At 40.7% G+C, this 20,121-nt stretch overlaps 1 protein-coding gene across 6 annotated transcripts in view; it reads left to right on the forward strand.

Annotated features, from left to right (window-relative positions):
- The first annotated feature begins 220 nt into the window (after positions 1–220).
- Positions 221–20,121, forward strand: part of Eya4 (EYA transcriptional coactivator and phosphatase 4) — a 243,342-nt gene continuing 223,441 nt past the window's right edge. The window contains exon 1 of one of the 6 annotated variants that reach the window (XM_040728232.1): positions 221–713. The gene's annotated coding sequence lies outside the window, so the exon portion shown is untranslated. The remainder of the gene's footprint in view (positions 714–20,121) is intronic. The other 5 variants (XM_040728239.1, XM_040728236.1, XM_040728233.1 and 2 more) reach the window with 5 other exon arrangements.

Below are 20,121 nucleotides of genomic sequence, written 5' to 3' on the forward strand. Positions count from 1 at the left end.
GCAGAGGGCGCGGAGATTACTGCGGCGCCACCAGAGACTCGCAAGGCCCCGGAGCCTCGGCTGTCCCCACGCGAGACAGCAAAAAAAAAAAAAACCGATGACAACAGGCACTTTCCCGAGATAGAATAAAAAGGAAGGGCTTCAGCGCTCGCCACGGTCCTCTGCCCTTCTGGCGGCCTGCCGGCCGTGAGGCCCCCCAGCGGCCACCCTAGCCCGAAGTCGCCTGCGGCGGCGACGTGCCCCCGCCTCTAGGCTCCCGCTCAGCGCGCAAGTGAGAAGCTGCCTGTGGCGCGGCGCACGCTCCGGTGGCTCCCGGCTTGCGCGCAAAACTTCCACCCAGTCGGTGCCGGGCGGCAGCTGCCCTAGAGAGGGGACCAGGCTGCGGGGACCTGCGGAGGGACGCCCGGCGCGCGCGCTTTCTCTTTTCTTCTGCCTGGCCCGCCGCTCGGCCGCCCTCCGGGACTTTGCCTCCTCTCCTTTCCTCCTCCCCCCTCGCAGCCGGCTCCCCCACCCCGCCCTGTTTCTCCCCCACTGGTGTAAGCTATTTGTTAGGGGTGGCCGAAAGGGATGTCCTGTTTTCACCAGAGACACAGCGCGAAGGGAAAACTTAGGCACTGGAAAGAACGAGAGTGAATACCCAGACTGGACCCGCGGATTAGGGGCTGGGACAGACCCTGAACTTCAGGAGCCCAAGGCGGTCCAGGCCGCCAGAGGTGAGTAGTACCCTCTCTCATCCAACTCGGTTAGTGGAGCCAAAGGGGTTCCAGGTTTGGAGGATCCCCAATCTGTCCCCTAGAAACTGCAAGAGACTTCGTAGTGCCTGTGGAGGCTCAGGGCGTGGAAGACGCGCGCTGGGGAGAGTGTGTGAGCCTTGGGGTTCTCCTGGGGTGACCTAAGACCGGTGTCTCACGGCCAGGACCGCTAGGACTTCAGAGGTGCTCTTTGCCCAGGGGGACCCTCGACGACCCTAAGGTCCCCACTAACCCCTCTTGTCTCCCCCTGGGCCGCTGCGCAGCGGGCGCAGGACCCGGATAGGTCTCTCTGAGTTCAGGGTGTGGATCCTACCTGACTGCACCCCGCCCCCGTGTCTCCAGGGGGCCAGCACCAACATTTCCCCAATCCCACTCAGTGGCATTTAGTACTTTGTGATGCCTAGCTACACCGAGCAAGTGTCCCCTGGAGGGTTGAGGGCGCCTGGTTGTGCATGAAGCTGGACGCGCGTGTACTTAGGGGCCGAGCTCCGATCTCCAGGTTCCAGGTACGGGTCGCCGCCTACACAGCGGCGACCGCACTTTAATAGTTTCTGTGTGGCGTGGACGAATATCTCCTGCAGTGTGCCTGGATCCGTGAAATTAGAGGCGCCTTGTCGGAGGAGTCGCTTTCATTGGCTCCAGGCGCGGATGCCATGGAGCGATTCTAACTTCTCCAAACGAGAGGACGGTGGTGGGGCCAGCAGGTTTCTCTCTGAGCCGGCTGGGTCTGGAGAGGCCACCGGACTCTTGTAGCCTGGAGAAATGGGACTCGGGGCGGACGTGTGAGACCTTCCATTTCGCACCGAATAGCAACCCAAACTTTTCATTTTATTTTTCTGTTAGCACTTTTTTGTTTTCTTTTCTTCGTCTTCAAGATTCAGAACCACTCTGAGAGACTGGGGAGTTTTTGACCCAGTTCGGTGGCTGAGCGGTAGAGAAACCAAGGCAGTGCTGTGTGATTTTTTTTTCTCACCCTCTCCTTGGTTGGGGTGCTAGCCCCTTGGTTCATCATGGGCATCCGTCTTTCATGGGAGGCTCATCGGGTTTGCGATTTGGGTGGGATCGGGGTGACCTCCTCCCCACCTCACAACCGACAGCGCTGGAGTCATTCAGGAATCCTCATGGACCAGAGGGCCACGAGGAAGGTGCACATCCCTGCGCCGGGACAACCTAGGTGGCTGCTAGCCCCAGGCGCCTGTGTGTTTTGGTTTCTGCGCAGTCCCACGTGGAGCACCCCCGTGTGCGTGTGTGTTGTGTACTTGATCTGTGAGGAGGTAACTGGAGTCTCGTGTTCAAACCCAGTGGGCCCTTGGCCATTAATTTGCTTTCCTGGCTGTCATTACAGACACTTCCAAAATCTGATACCTAAAGAGATCCAACAGGTTGGGTTTCACATTAAGAGCCCATACTTAACAGTTTTCTTTCTCCCTTACCCCCTTTGGCTCAGCACTCTGGAATCAACGTAATTGTTGGAGCGAAATACATCTTCTCGAATATGGCATTTTGTTGCTCTTCTCTTAGCGGCCGCCTTTTTGCACCTTTGGGCGTTTGTCAGTTTCAGCGCGGGCTCCTGGGGGACTTAGGTGGGAGTCTTTAGAAGCTTTTAACAACCACGGGCTCCGATCAACAGCTTCTGAAGTTTCATTTACCCGTGGGTGACTGACAGCATTCATAGTGGACCATGATTTTTTTGTTGCTTGTTGGGTTTTTCCTCTCTTTATTTTATTTAATTCTAATTTTTGTTTTTAAGATTTCTCTAGGACAAGATTTGTATTTGATACAACTCCCCAGTAAAGTTTGATATTTAAGCCGAAATGGTGCCTATTTTTTGTTTGCTTGTAAATAACACACACACACACACACACACACACACACACACACACACACACACACGCTTATACCTGAGAAACAAAAACTAGGGAGTCAGAAAGGAGAACATTCTAAAACAAAATAATTGGATGCATTTTATGGTGCATTTAAAGAGGTTTGCATCCATTTTTTACTTTAAAAAATAATATTTTCCCAAGAAATCAAAATGCAAAAGCAACGGCAGACTGTGTGTGTGTGTGTGTGTGTGTGTGTGTTGAAGGACTGCCAGAATCTTGAGTTTTGTGGCAGTAATATGCAACATAGATAGATTTTCCTTACTTTTTCAAACCAGAAAAATAGATTGTTCCACCTGATTAATGGTTGTAGGTAACTCAAAGATAAATACTTTTTTTTGTAATGTCTGTACATGAATGCTAAAAACATAGAAATAAAAAAGCTTTCACCAGCAGCAGCTTTGGCCATAACATAGTTGAACTGGCTTTAAACCTCACACTCTTACAGTTAAGGATCAAACTTGTCCTCCCACTAAGTGGCTATCTGAAATATGGTGGTTTTCAAAAGCCTGCTCGCCTTTGTGAAGCAGGTGAAAATAAACAGGTTTTCACCTTTTAAGACCACTTCATCAAAGGGAATTTCACAGTTATAAATGAAAAATGTATTCAGTTCCTTCCTCTTTATTAGTGTTTATTTCCCTGAACATTACAAACTTGACTTCTCATTTCCAAAATGAATCTGTACATGTGTATTCACATGTGGTAGTGTGTTAGCTAACACATTCAGATAAAATAGCACCAAAACCCTATAATTTATGTAAAAACACATCCCTTTAAGAAGAATTTTATTCTCATTAGGAAATAGAGACATGGGTGTGTAGGCATTTTCTAGAAGCTGGATGAAAAACTGTCTGTAGAAAAGTTTGTTTTTGACAAAAGATTTACAGGTGGGTGGTTTGCCATTTTAATATATATACACATATTCATCACTCTGGTTTTTAAAAAAAGTTATCCATCTCTAAATTTTCTTTTATTTATTTTGTGATTTATGGTGTAAATAAATTTCACATAGCAATGGGAAATACAGTGTCCAGTTTCATGTTTTTAGTCACCGGTGCAAGTTCTGCATGACTGATGCCATGTCTAAAAATATATTTATGTGGCTTGGCACTTCATTTATTAAATGTGATGAACCAGAGTTAAGTTGTGTAGAAATTTTGGAGGGGTTTAAGATGATAAAAAAATCTATGGCTGTTGATAGAGTTCTGGAAAATGCACATTCTAACTTTAAGATAATAAAAATAAAGTTTTTTTTTCACTGTCATGAAGAGGAAGTCCACAAGTTTTATGCAGAATTCAAGAAGAAAGATAATCCCTTTTGAGATTCATTGAAGTGCTAAGCAATTTAAAAATTGTGAGCATTTATTATGTTTTTGTATTATCTTCTCTCTCTATTTTCTGTACTGGGAAAATTTAAGAACACTCAACATTCACTGAAAACAGGCCCCCCTTTACAGGGAGTTTTTCACCATAGTTCTGTACTGCAGCTGCTGATCATATTTCACGGAGTGTTAAAGCACTTAAAACCTAAAATTAGGTACTGTCTGGTTGTAAATATTTCAGATCACTCATCTAAGAAACAAACAGAAAAGTCTGTCATCAAAAGTATGGACTCCTACATGGAAGAGCTGGGCAAACCTTTACCAATCACTTAGATATCTTCTTGGTGAGAATTAAAACCCTAACAGTTTCTTTTTCAAATGAATATTAGCCTTCCAAATTCCCAGCTCTTACACTGTGTGTCTCAGCAGAGTATCTTAAACTAATTGTATGCAGAAGTACAGTCGGGGTATTTTATTACAATGGTTACTAGGTGAAGGAAATCAACACCACCCGGAATGGATATCGGTGGTGTGTACAGGCTCCTCTCATGGAATTTTCCTGGTGAACTTAGAAACGACATGCTTTTTCAGGCATTTGTCCTCCAGACGGGTTAGGGACAAGAGCGTGTTGAACTGTTCCTATGTCCGGTGCTGCCTTTCACAGCTTGATGTGTGTGAGTGCAAGGAATTGAATATTCATTAAATTGTGCACGGAGCCAAGCTTGGCGTCATTTAGCCAGGACTTGAGTGGAAGAAAATAAACAAGAGCCACATATTCCAAAGTATCACAAACCACTTTGCTGGCTTTAAGAGGTCTGAAGACTTTGTAAACATTACTGTCACTTAATATTGCTGGGGCATAGCACATTAGTGTATGCCCTAGCGATGTGTCACTTTGCTCTAAACTCTCGGTGTTTTGTTGTAGAGGGGTACGGAGAGTGAGAAAAGCAGTAGCCATACCCTCCTTTCTCTTTTCCAGAAAAAAGATGAAACTGATTCATTTTTAAAAACAGAAACGGTTTTGAACAGCCCAAATCACATTTATGGGGAAGTTTAAGACAGTTTCAAAGAGGTGACTCTGGGTCTCACATAACCTTTTCATCATTCAAAGTTGCTAATTGATCTTAGCACTGACCTAATAGTGTAGTCTGATATTTGAAACCTTTCAGTATTGGTCTGGCCTTTTTCTCACCCTCCGATCTGAGTGCATGTCGATAAAGAAAGACACTGTATTAAAAACATCAGAAATGTTTTTCTGCAGCAAACATTTTAAGATACATTCATGAGTTAAAACATTTTTACAGGCAGTAAGCTACTTTATTTTAATGTCCTTTTGAGCCATGGAAGAAAGAACCACGTTGTCATATTAGAACAGTTAAGACTATGTGATAAATAGTTTTGTTGGGTTGGAAGACAATGTTTGTTATCCCTTTTGAGTGTTTTCAAGCTGCAGTACAATGGTAAACTCATTGTACCAGTATAATGTAGATGTCATGGAATTTAGTATCTAAGATTATATTTTCCGAAGTATGTTTCTATCTTAAAGCATGCTTTTAAATAAAAAAAAAACAGTTACTAAGGGTTGCCAGATAACTCTCAGTGCAAGTCAACATCCTATGGGTTCATCGTGACCTTTCTGACTGGCTAGGTAGCAGCTCTTTTGCACAGTTTGTGGGGTTAGCTAGTCTTAATCCTTTCAATTATGCTGTGAATGAATGAAGTGGATGCTTTTATGCATCCCATTTTACTGGTGAAAGTGTTGAGATTCAATTTTCCAGCAACAGACTGGATTCCAATTTCTCAGTGTGACCCATTACCCTTTTCCTCAAGCACTAGGCTAGGCAGTTGCTCCTATCAGTTATGTGTGGGAATTTAGCATGAAGGGGCATGATGATGTGCATTATTCATTACCTAATAGAAACTAGATGTTAGGAAAATAAGCTTAATTGTACATTGCATTGCAATTGTACTTGAAATTCAAATTGTATCTCTAGTTTTGTGACATCGTTTACGACAGGCCACAAAATGTAATGAACCAAAATACATTTAAACATACATACGTGTGTGTGTGTGTGTGTGTGTGTGTGTGTGTGAGAGAGAGAGAGAGAGAGAGAGAGACAGACAGACAGACAGACAGACAGAGAGACAGAGAGATGCTAGAAGACAGCTTGTGGGAGTTGGTTCTCTCTTTCTATCAATTAGATTCCAAGATGGAACTTGGGTCTTCTTCAGTCTTGGTGGCAAGTGTCTTTATTCAATGAGCCATCTGACCAGGACCTGAAATGACTATGTAAGGAAACATAGTAATAGTCAGAAAGTGCTTGGTCCAAATAGCCCAAATCAGAAAGAGGGGTAACAAATACTGATCCCTTGGAAAATTTGTGATATTTTGCAATCAGGACCATCTCTGTGGAATATTCAATTTACATGTAGAAGTTTCATTTGCTTTTCAAGCTTTGGCCTTTGATTTGATGCTACCAATTTTCTAGTTGTTGTTGTTCAAGCTTGAAAGCTGATTAAGAGTCAGTCTACACCTTTATGCAAAGCCAGCTAGTAATGAACAAAGTGCCTACGAGTGCAGAACAGGTTCCTAGAGGAAGGCTTAAATTGTAAGGTCCCAGTTATGTTTTAGAAACCTTTAAATGCACATGGTTATTATGCTTTGCATGTGTAAGTTTTCTCTCTAGGAAAACATGTTCCCCTATTAATAAATCTTTTAAATGTTTTATGCATTTTGGAGGTAGCCACACTGTTACATATTTATCTATTCAGCTACAGGCCCTTTTATTCAAATAGAAGCTAACAATGTGCCTGCCTGCCAGAGAGATATCAGGGCTCTGTGTGACTCAGGAGTGCATAGCCTAAGAATTACTCAGCACACTCATCTTTTACTGTCAGTGCCCTTGGATTTCTCTCTCTACAAGAGTCTCTGGGTGTATGAAAATAACTGAAAAAATGACAAGCCTTTATGACAGTTCGGAGTACCTGCTCTCGTATCTGTACAGTGTATCATCCATAAAAAGTGGTGGTGCATGTGAGCCTCTAGTCACAGACCCTGGAGACGTTGAGGTGGCAGGATCACATGAACTAAGATTTAACCTCATAAACTGGAGCGTGGCCTGTGTCATGTAAGGAGACCCCATGACACAACAAACAAGTAAGCAAACAAGCTCTCAAGTACCATAAAATATCCATCACAGTACTTCAGCAAAGGCTCTGTTCACTTGACTACAGCTAGAATGTTCTACACACTGACCTCTGACTTCAACACTGAGAACGTGAAAACCAGTGCAAATGTTCTCCACACATAGCAAGACAAGAACCTTAGGTACCTCTGTGTGGGCTTTCCTTGTAGGCTCTCCTTTAAAGGCTTTCTGAAGACTTGCAATCACTGGCTTAAATTCTTCTGACTTGATTTTCCTGTAAATTATTGCTACTATTTCTGTTACTCTTCCCCACCCCCATTTCTTTGAAAAACAAAAAGGGCATTTCTCCGGAAAGACTCCAATTAAATCATAAAAATTTGTATTCATATACTATGAAGTGTAATTCTGTTCACCAAAGCAACAACATCAATGTTGAAATTCTATCTTTAATCAACTAGGTGTGCCTCGTACCAAAGAGGCGTAATTCCCACAAGGCCGTATATACAATTTGCAAACCTCTGCATGTTCGTGAAGGAGGGAGTGATCTTTTCATTACATTTCGTCTCTGGCTTTGAACTTCCTAATACTCCAAGATTTGAAAAGACCCAATGCTGTGATTAGGAGGTTGTGTATTTCTAATATAATGTTGCCAGTATACCAAAAATCAGCAATGACTTGGAGAGTCTACAGATCTCTTCCTTAACTAATCTTTTCCCCTAGGCTTTTGTTCCTGAATGCAAATGTCTATTCGTGAGTGGGTATGACTTAGGAAATTCTAGACAAATTTAATCACAATGTGGGGGAAGTCACATGCAAGTTTCCTTCTGCAAGCCTGCCTGTGAGCTCAAACTGTGTTTCTGGCAGGTGACTAAGAATGTACATCTTGGACTGGGGAGACATCTCACAAGAGGAACTGAGTCCACATTTTAAAAAAGGCAGTGGGGTGTGGTGGCATGCATTTGTAATATCAGTGCTTGGGGCACCGAAGCACGCATCCCTGAAAGCTTGCTAGCCATTCAGCCTGGACTATTTGGCAAGTTCCAGGCCAGTGAGAGACCTTGATTTGAAAGAAAGGTGGATAGCACCCGAGGAATGACTGTGCTTCGGCTTTCATATATATGCCTTGACACACGCATATTTCTATACACACAGTGGGACATGCACATACACACACATTACAAGTATCAGTAAATACACTGAGAAATCGCTTTTACATGAACATTAGGAGTTAAGATGATGGTAAGATTTTGTTCTGTTTCAATTAGGTTAAAAGAACTTTAATTTAGCTCTATTTTATATCATTAGCTGTTGCTTTTAGCTATTAAATGGTTTCTTCATAGAAGCTGGGTAAATGTTTTGGCACTGAAAAATGCTTTTTAAATGCTTTTGATTACCAGCACTCCCGAAGACATGCAAAAATGAACACAAGATGAAGAGCTTAACCCTGACTACTCCAGATAATTATGGAGATGTTGGGACTTTTTGTGCCTTATCTTGTTTTTACACCTTTCTCTGAAAATGTTTAACACAATGGATTATTCACTGTAACCAATGCAGCAGGATTAACCCTCAGGCATTCCTATTGGATGGACACTTGCTCTGTATAGACTTGGTCACAGCATTCTTTGTCATAAGTATAATTGTGACGTCTTAGTGCTTCCCCTGGACTGTTCTGGACTGAATGTGTTTCATCTTCATCTAAGAGTTTCTTATTCCTCAAATATTCGCATTGCCTTACAGTTATTTTCAAGTCCTGCTTACAGTTAAGTTTCTGCAGAAAACTCTCTGTTTTCCTACAAAGCAGATTCCAGAATTCCCAACAGCACCTGCAGTGTCACTCATTCTTAGAACATTGACCAGATTTCCATTTTCCTCTCTCAACAAGCACTCACAAGACATCTTCTCTCTAGCCACCGGTAAATTACACTTCTCAGATGCATTTAGGCCACCCCCAGTTTGTTTCTTTGTGCATTTGGTCTTAACTTCACTGTAACTTCTCTTTGCCTCTGCAACTTCTTTTTCAACTTCTTTCCCAAGATTTGAAGTGCAGAGTATTAACTATCTCCTCCAGTGCCCAAGTTGGGTATTTTTCTTTCCCCCAAAGCACATGGCTTTTACCTTTTATACTTGCACATTAGCTGGAAGCACATTGCTGTCTAAAGCCTACTCAAGGTGAGAGCTGGCTGGAGGGCCCAGATGTGTTTGTCACCTCTCTATCTTTAGCACAAGATGCATTGTTTGACAAATAAGTCTGTGGTACTAAAATTTCCTTTGAATGAGTAAAAGAACTGTGTGTGAGAGCATTGGTATAGAGAGTAGACATCCATCCCTGCCACGAGACTGGTATCAGTGGGAAAAACTATGACAGTTGCATGGCTGGAAAACTTTAGAGCAACTTCAGGGATTTAGGATATCGACCCAGCAGAACTGGAGTCCTAGGTCTGGATCAAGGCCGAGACCATGTGCTGTGAGTGTGTATGTGTGTCTACATATGCATGCATATTTATATAACCTGTGTGTGTACATGTATGTGTATGTACTCACATACATGTATGTGTACACACATGCATGTATGAGCACATGTGTATATATGTGCATGTGTATGCATAGGTGGGGAATGGATTATGCACATGTGTGATTTTCACCCAAGTATTGGTCACTCAGTGTTTTAATGGGAAAGGAAAAGATTCTGAAAAATCTCTAGAGATATGGGCATTTCATAGAACTTTAAAAGGCAAGGCTCCCAATTCCTAAGCATAATGGAAACTAGGGATATGGCTGCTTGGGTTCAAATTCTGGTTCTGACAAAAAAGGCTTCAGAAATGCTAGTTCATTGCTTCATGTGATTTTGACTGTTCTTATGTGCAATAAAACATGCTGCATGAGCTTTTTAATGAGTATTACATAGGTTCACCTATGTAAACCATGAAGAATGACATCTTATGTGAGTAATTTGATTTGGGTTGTACCATGTATTAGCATATTTCCAATGATCCAGGTAGTTAGCCTTGTCTTTAATTATGGAAATTGGACATTCTGGGGTCATCCTGGTAAATCTGAGGCTGTATTGAGAGCTCTCCATGAGTAGATTATGAATCTCAAAATTCAGCCTACACAACTTACATTATGTGATTTTTATCAAATATTTACATTACAATTATCTAGTTATATTTGGACTTGAATTAATGTGTTTCCTTAACTAAGTTAAACCATTATAAAGACACTTTACAGTAATGCTGCTATTTTATGATTAAACACTTGTCCCCACTTGCTTTTTGAAGCCTGAAGGTACTGATTGATTGTAAGAAAAGACACAAATTTTTAATAATTCATGGATGTAATGAGATCCATGCAAACTTAAGAAAAACTATAGATATTTCTATTATTCTTACCTCACCAGTGAGATTTGGAAGTGATTAATGTCTGTGCTTTTATAATTTGCCATTCAGTCCTTGCATTGATGCATAGTGGACAGCAAGACGAGACAGACATGAAAGTGGGAAGCTAAATGTACCGCAGTGGATGCTTTTTATGACTTCCTCCATTAATATGTTTAGATCATGGTTTCTCAGACTGGTCACTGGGGTTTGGGATTAGAGCATTTGTTCAGGGATGTTCTCTTGAGCATGGCATAATGTGTAGTAGTACCCTAGATTTACTTACTAGATTCCAGGAGACCCCATCTCTTGCATAATGGCTGTGTCTCCAGATACTATCTGGTATACTGGATAGAAGAAAATTGACCCTTAGTTGAGAAACATAGTCTATGCAGATCTTCATATCTCTTGATATAATGAAAAGACTCCCAGGTCTCTGCCTAAGAGGATTGTTCTACTCCCAGTCAAGTGTGGAGAATCCTAATTCCTTCCTCTGGAGCTTAAACACAAATGCAAACAATTCTCATTGGTCTGTGTTGATAGATGAATTTCACACAGAGGGGATTTACAGATAAGCTTAGGCGGGTCACTCCATCTTCAGCATATTTTCCTTTTCTGTGTTTGTGTGGGGGTGCAGACTTCCTGGGAGTGTATTCACGGAGCATATTCTTATCTGAACTACCTCTGCTAATTATTCTTCTCATTGTCACTGTTATTTTTCACAAATATCTTTATTTACTACACTTGATTTTAGCCAAAAGGCTGAGAAGTGATCTATATTTACTTTGTAATAATAATTACCTAATTACCTATCCATTTCTATGCATGGAAATATTCAGTAACAAGAAAAGTTTACTGTCTTTAGTGTATAGTTTCTCAAGGGATGTCTTATACTGATAGTAAAATCAATGTGCTTGATGAATGGAACTATTCATTCATTTGTGATGACTGAGGTGCAACTCAGTGGTAGAGCACTTGCCTAGGCTGCACAAGGTTTGATATTTATGGGGGGCAGAGACAGAGGCAGACACAGAGAGAGACAGAGAAAGACATACAGAGAAAGACAAAGAGACAGAGAAAGACACATACACACACATAGAGATGGAGAAAGACATACAGAGAAAGAGAGAAAGAGATAGAGAAAGAAAAAGAGAGAAACAGAAAGATTTACAGAGAAAGAAAGAGAGAGACATAAGAGATGGAGAAAGATAGAGACAGACAAGCATACACAAAGAGAGAGACAGAGAGAGACGGGGGAGAAAAGGGGGAAGGAGAGAGCAGGAGGAGAAAAGTGCCCAGGTTACAGGTATATGTGCCACTACACTGAGCAGAAAGAAAATTTTGAACATAGCTTTCAGTTTGTACCACATGTTTGTAAATTTGAATTTTGTAACCAGTACACATCTCTGAATAAAGTGATAACTAAGAATATTACATGAAAAAAACTTTCTACCGAGGCGGTATCAAACCTAAGCTTTTACCATCCAGTTGTGTTGGGCATGTGTTTAACACACAGTTTATCTGAGGTGATGCACACCGACTGGAAGCTAGGCTGCAGTCTGGACATTGGCCCTGAACTGGTTAGGTGCTGAGGGAAGGTGTCTATACATCACTTGAGAAGGAGAAAACAAAACCTGTAATGTCAAACACTGTGTGAGGTGGGGGGGGGGCAGATCACTGGATCTCCATGTCTGAGCTGAGTGGGAACATCATTGAGAACTATGAAACTTTACTGTTATAAGTTCAGGACCGCACTCATATTCTTATGAGCTCTGAAAGGTAGACAATCTCTTTTTATCTTATAAATTAGTGACTGGGAAGATTCCTGAAACACCACACTATTATTTTCAGTGGACTTACTTTTATTGTATTGGGCCTATGGATCTTGTCATGTGGACAGTATCAAACTGGCCTAGAGATTTCACATTATTCACCAAGTGATACTCAGGTGGAAGGCTCTAGAGAAACTTGACCACACAAAGAGAAAGAGAAAAGGGGTGGGAGGAAGGAGAGGACAGGTGAGGAGGTAGAGAGAGAAGAATCTAGGAAGGGAGGGAGAGAGGGGTAGAGGGAGGGAGGGAGGAGGGGGAAGAGATCCTCTGTGGCTTATAATTATAACTTTTGGGTATAGTTTTAGGGAAGAGAGTAGCTGCAAACGGAGTTCATCATATGTGACCAAGACATCTTTCTAAGAGAATCAGGACCCTGCATGCATACCCATAAACAAGGAGGTGAAGCTGATCCTGAGGAACCCAATGTGGATGGAGAGCTTGGGTGGCGAATGATATAAGTTAAGGGTTTTTGGACTCTGAGGGAGAGTTCTGCCTTAAGCATTGCCAGGAAGTCCAAAGAAGACACAGCAAACCTCATGCCCATCTAGGCACTTTATGCCAGACATTGAACAGGAAACCTGGTAGCCGCTTAGGCATTGGAGAACAGCCAAAAACCCAGAGGTTCTGTTTTTCCAAATGAGCACTTCCCTGGTTCATAAATCAGGGAATACCCCAGAGTCTTGAAGCCCTGTGTCTACTTTTCCAGGTTGGTTTCTTGCACTCTAGACTTGAACTTGAAGAGATGTACTGATTTTTATAATTTCTTTTTGGGGAGGTGAGCATATAATACAAGCAGTCACTTCTTTTCTCTCCTCGGGATCTTTTTTCTCATTCCCTTGTCCTCCACTACCCAAACTCCCTTAGCCCATCTACCTCTTTCTCCTTTGCTTCCTATCTGAACAAAAATATATATCACCTGTCAAAGCTTAACTCAAATATCACCTCCTCTGGGAAGCTTTCCCTAATGCTTGGGAAGAATTAATTCTTTGCTCTGTAATACCGTAACATTCTATTTGGGCTATTAATATAATAGCATATTGTGTTGGGCTTAATTACATTTGAGTTTGTCTGCTATAGAAATTCTGAGCTCACTGAAAAGAAAGACCGTATCTTTGCTCCTCTGTTCCACCACTCAGTAATCAAGTAGCTGGAATAGTGCATGCATGCCTTCTAAGAACACATGCTAAGCTAGATATCCACAAAGAATGAGTCCTGCTTATGGGTTTGAGATTAATTTTCTGTTGCTTATAGTCATACAAATCATTTATGAACTATTATCTATCTATCTATCTATCTATCTATCTATCTATCTATCTATCTATATCTATCTATAAAGTAGGGCTGCTTTTCCACTGGGAGAAGCACCCAACATGGACTGGCATTTTAGGTCAACTGAAAGATTTCTGGTTCAGGAACAATAGTGTTCATACTTCATACTTTTAGTTTATTCTGGAATAAAATATTGATCTCTTCAGTTGCTTTCTGATGATATACACTTTATGCTACTTTAAATAACATAATGCCTATCCTGCAGAATTAAGGATTTCATCTGAAAGGAAGTGTATGTTTCTGTCAGTGTTTCAGACCTAGAGCCCAGACCTCCCTGAAGAACATGAAGCTGTTGGTGAGAGGAGTTAAATTTTTCTTCAGTTACACTTGAGGAAGGAGTTGGTTTTGTTCAAGCTTCTAGTGGTTTGTTTTTAGGCATTTTCCTCACTGAGATGAGCAAGATCCTTCAAAACCACAAACTTGCTTATGTAGGGGGGGGAAACCCTTCCTATGTCCAAAAATAACATTAAATTAAGACCATTGTTTCCAATTGCCTTGAAAATTGTGGTTTTATTTCCTTGCGTGAGTCATCACGGATGATGCACACATTTGCACTGCATCATAATGAAGCATAGATACTGTCAGAGTGAGAGCAGAAGAAGGAGCAGGACCTCACCTGTCCATTTTCTTAATATGCTTCAATAAGTGACAGTCAGTAAGTTGACATATAACTAACTAACTAAATATATAGCCTAACGATTTAGCCAATCTGATTCATGGTTTGCTTGTGTCTGACACAGAGTTTCAGACTGGAGTCAGAATAACTATGTGCTTGTCTAGACTCTGCAACTTGTGAACTACAGTTGTAGTTTGGAGTGACAACAGCAATAGCTGCCTCATTGAACTATAAGCAAGGATAACTGAAGTTACACAGGGCAGACAGTTGGTTCAGTACCAGGACTGGGGTCCTTTTTAAAACTGATTCATATGAATAATCTAATGAGTGTATTTACTATTCTACCTTCCAGAAAAGGGGAATCAATGCCACAATCCATGCCACTAATAAAAGACATATGAATCATAGTTGATGCAACATTGAAACAATGACCTGTGAAGGGTTACCTGTGAGGAGTAACTGACAAGGGACAGGGCATAGAGTACTGCTGTCTTAGTGCTCTATGGCTATGTGAAGACACCATCACCAAGGCAACTCTTAAAAAAGCAAGCATTTGCTTGGGGCTTGCTTACAGTCTCTAAAGGTTAGTTCATTATCTTGGTGGGGAGCATGGTGGCACTCAGGAAAATGTGCGCTGGAGAAGGTGAGAATTATACACCCAGATCCTTAGTCAGCTGGAAGCGAGAGCCACAGGGCCTCCTTTGGGCTTTAGGAAAACCTCAAAGCCCACCTACACTCATCTTTCCTCCAACAAGGCCACACCTCCTAATCCTTTCAAACAGTGCCACTCCCTGGTGGTCACGCATTCAAATCTATGAGCCCCATGGGAGCTCTTCTTATTCAAACTACCACACGTACAATGTTCACATTCTTATTCTTGCTTTGCTAGCTGGTGACATGGATGTGTCTACTAAAGATAGAACTTATTTACATTTTCACTGTCAGGCAGAGTAACTGATTCTCTTAAAACTTGCTTTTGCTATGCTGAATCTTCAACATACCCCATCACTACTCTGACCCCATATCAATACATAAACAGCTTTGAACATTTCTATTTATTGCACACACAGGGTTCAAGATTTAACTTGGATTTGCATCCAGGTTTTAATCATTGAAAATAGTTTCAGTTGTTTTTTTTTTCTTTTCTGTGTTGGGATTAAATCCAGAGCCTTGCCCATGCTTCACAGATACTCATTGTGCTAAGTTGCAGCCCTTTGGTGATGATCTTTACGTGCATTTTTGTACACTTGACAAATTCTCCTATAGTTAAAAAAGATAAATATAGGATAAGTAGATGAGAGTGTATGTACATTCTGCAAGAAGGTTGACAAGATGCCTTAGAGAAAGATTCAAATTCTGTGCATCCCTCTGATAAGGCTGTGGTCTCCCTCAGAAGAGCCAACTGCAGAAAATTTTAGCAGTTACTAAATATTGATATTTTGGCTAACAAGAATGCTTATAAAAGTGGATTCTTTGAGATACACACACTCATTGAAAAGGATTACGACAAATAAACTTAGTAACCACACACATAAAAGCATGTATGGTTGCTGGGTGGTGGTGGCACACACCTTTAATTCCAGCACTTAAAAAGCAAAGGCAGGCAGATCTCTGTGAATCTGAGGCCAGCCTGGTCTACAGAGTGAGTTCCAGGACAGCCAGGGCTGTTACACAGAGGTGCCCTGCCTCAAAAAACAAAAATATATTATAGATATAATTGCTAACAAAAGAATTATTATGTTCAGTTGCACTACAATCCATTGTTTATATTTACAGCTCTTAAACGAATTGATATGAAAATATATAGTAGTGTATGTTGTACTAAAGTTTTTTTTAATGCTGTATGTATCAGAATAGTTAGAGTTGTCTGTAATTGATATGATGGATGAAAACTTATGGGGAATTATGTATTGTTGTTTTTGTTTTTAGAGCCTGATAAGTGTTGGACACAGTCCAAAGTATCATACATATGTGTTTTACAAGTTTTTAACTTACAAATATGTAGATATTGTAGTAATGTGGATTGCCTCATTCAGACTGTCTTATAATATTAGTATGTATGAAACTATCAACCGTTTTGTATTGACTAATTTATAAACCTGAAAATACAATCTTTTCCATATTTAGATTAAACAAATGTATCTAAATATGAGAAATTACTACTTAATCTTGGTTATCATAATGCAATCAATATGCAAAGTTTAAGATGACATATATTAATGCTATTCTTCGTGGTCGGACTCTTATGTCAGATTCTTTATATGCAGATAATTCATTTTCCACAGTTCTGATTAAGATTGTACTTGACTTTCAATGGTTATCTAGAGTCTTTAAAGATCCATCCAACTAAAAATAGCTAACATATTCCTGCAGCAGTGGAAAAATATGGCTATCAATTTTTGTGTTATTTTTCCTGCAGAATTTCCTGTTATTCTAAGGGATTCACTAGGACTTATACACATAAAACTGAAAGTTATATTACTGTAGGGAGACTGCTCTGAACCCCTGAGAAGGAGTGCTCTTGCTAACTTAAGTACTGCGTATATGTAGAAAAGCTAACATTTTCCTCCCAAGAAATTTCACGTATGCAGTTAAAACACTCTTAAATTGATTAAGGGTTTGTTATATATTTCCAGAAGCACTCAAGAGTACTTTTATGGTTATAAGAGTAGAATGCATTAGAATGCCAGAAACCAGTGAATACGCTGGAGGCCCTCAAACCATGCCTGACATTCCTGACTTTACCATATAAACATGTGGGGTAGCCTGGAAAAACAAAACAATCTTCTCTGCTCCAAGGTAGGAGCGGCCTATGAAGATAGTACGTTTACTCACTTGAATATTAATTTGATACTTTCTCTGTCAGAAGTGATTTTTATAACTTAGCAAATGGAATGGAGGAGCAATAAATATGACTGATATTTGTTTCTCAAGTAAAGTATTATTTTACATCGATCTGAGCCATTAGATACTTCTTGGAAAGCATATTATAACAACTACTACAGTATTTTGACTATTAATCAGAGAAGCTAAAAAGCGTTTTATAAATGTTCAATCAAAACTCTCCCCACTGTTAGAGAATTAAATTTCATGCAATATATTTCTTTTATAGGGTGAGAAACTGAAATACGGAGAAATTACAAGATATTCCTAAAGTCATACATTGAGTCATGGCAAACATAGAAATCTAGGATTCTGTTTGTCTGATCCAGTCTGAAATTCTTTAAAATGATCCATTTCCTGGCCTGTGCTTGAGGAGTTTTCCCTTATTTAGCAATTTATCCATTCATTCTTCATGCATACGTTCAAAAAGAAACAGTGTTTTTTCTTTTCTTTTTTTTGTAAGAGTCCGTTTTTTGCTCCAAAGATGGCATGGTATTTAAAATTTATATATCATATGTATTGTTTATTGAAATACATTTCATTCCCCCCCATAATGAAAAAGAAATTGGGGGAATTAGACAAATAAGAAGGATTGTTCAAGTGTGGGAGTTAGTAACGGCCATAGTTAGCACCATAGCCTCTGTAAGTTGCACATCCAGCCTGGTCATGAGCTATAGCTTAGCAGAAGCCACCTCGGGTAGGTGTGGAGCAGAGTGGGTGACCAGAGGATGCCAGTAGTCATGCAGAGTTTGAAAGAACTAGGATCTCCATCATTAAGACCAAGTTTAACCAACAGGAGGGAACTTATAGTAGTCCTTACTCAAGTAACTTGCTGAGTTACTTTTTTGATTTTTAGTTAAAATATAAACAGATGTCATTGATTATGACATCATTAAAGATGTACATCATTGTACTTTGCTTTTATTTTTCTCCAGCTGCCTTCTCTGTTCCTTCTCCCCTTTCCTTCTTTCTGGTCTCCTCTCTCCCTCCCTCCCCTCCTTGCCTCCCTCCCCCCAAGTAATCTCCCTTATACTTTCTTGTCCCCCGCCCTCTCTCTTTCTCTGTGCACATGTATGTACATGTATTTTACTTATAACATAACATTTTGCCTTGGTTTTTCTGGTTTTAAGTTTCACATTTAAAATTTTCACTTAGTGGGGTCATTTTTGTTACCACTATAGCCTACATCTCTCCACTGTCTTTGCCTTTTCTCTTTCATTCATACAAGCAGAAAGCTCTTGCTAAAGCAAGTAGTATTTCTCTGGACCGTCACCTCACCACCTCTCTATCTCCCTGTGATCACTGCCAGAAAGGCCTTTAAGAAACTTCCCAGAAAGACAGTATGTGGCACTTCATGGCACAGTACTCTCTAACAGATGTCGCAAAGGAGTCCAGATGCCACCCTCACCCTTCTAAGGGAGGGAAGGAGCAGTGATTCTTGTTTGTTTGTTTTGTCTTTTGGTGGCTCCTGCTTACAGAGACCAACATCACTGTCCTTGGAAAACTCTTCTCCCTGGAGACTTGCTGGACCCAAGACCCTTTGTAACCTTTGAAAAGCCAATGAATAGATTGCTTAAAACCAGCTCAGGTACACCTTAGTACTAGGCAAACCAAACCCTGCTGTAGTTTAAACACAAGTATCTTTTTTTCCTTTACATTTACTTTAGGAGAATTTAGTTTCAAGTGAACTAACTGACTGGCTGACTAACTAACTCACTAACTAAGTAACAAAACCTTTGGGTCTTTGCCAAAGGAACATTCTTACTGCTTTGAAGATTTATTGTTATTTCAACCAATTGGTTTCCTTTCACATACTTGGTTAAGTGTAAATGTGATACTTGAGCATAAATTTCTGTTGACCTATATCATTACAATGTCAGTTTATAATTAATTATTCTAAAAAATAATGATGTACTATGGCATAGTTCATATCTACCTTTTATTTCATGCATTTCCTGGGTAATTGTGCTTTGTGGTTGACTGGATTCACCATCATTTCTGTTGGGATCCAAATATTAAATAAAAATTTCATTAAAGATGTGGTTCACTTAACTAGGGGTATGTAGGGAAAGTGTGATTTAGGGGGCAGCATGGGTGAAAGTGTGCTCTTAATATCTCACAGCCTGCCAAGCATGTGAGGCAAGATTTGGTTTATGATTTGTGGCTATGGTGACCAGACCAGAGAATGGAAGTTATGACATGTGTGATTTACAGTAAAACAAGGAAGAATTGAAATCCAGAAGGAAGAAGAGGAGGTGGCTGTGTTCCCTGAAGCTAAGACATTTCATGTACTATATCTACAGAACCATATCATTATCCTGTGAACAAGTACTAGTTCTTTCTATGTTCCTTTTAATCCCAAGACAAAGAGTTATGGCTGAACCAATTCCATTCCATTCACAGCTAGATCTCCTTGTACTGCTGCAATGAGACATCATGACAAAAAGTAACTTGGGAAGAAAGGATTTGACTTACATTTCCAGATCACTGTTCATCATCAGAGGAAGTCAGAGCAGGAACTCAAACAGGGAAGAAACCTGGAGGCAGGAGATATTGTAGAGACAATGGATGAGTGCTGCTTAATGGCTTACTCCTCGTGACTTGCTTAGCCTGCTTTCTTATAGAACCTAGGACCACCAGCCTAAGGATGGCACCCTCTACAATGGGCTGGGCTCCCACATCAGTTACTGTTTAAGAAAATGGCCTACAAGCCTATCTCTTTCTCAATTGAAGTTCCTTTCTTTTTGATGACTATAGCTTGTGTCAAGTTGACTCAAAACTAGTCAATACACCTATGTCCTCTCTCTCCATCTCATTTCTTCCTCCTGTCTCATCCCCCTTCCTTTCCTGTCTCTTCCTCCCTACCCCCTGGTTTCCCTTAAAATCAAGCACACATGGAGTTACCATAACATCACATTTACTTGAGACATCAGTTTCTGAATTCTTACCACATTAGCTCTCAGAAGCCTTTTGGATTTGTA

Source organism: Mesocricetus auratus, unplaced genomic scaffold (assembly GCF_017639785.1).
Source record: "Mesocricetus auratus isolate SY011 unplaced genomic scaffold, BCM_Maur_2.0 Super-Scaffold_100018, whole genome shotgun sequence".
NCBI classification, from domain to species: Eukaryota; Metazoa; Chordata; class Mammalia; order Rodentia; family Cricetidae; genus Mesocricetus; species Mesocricetus auratus.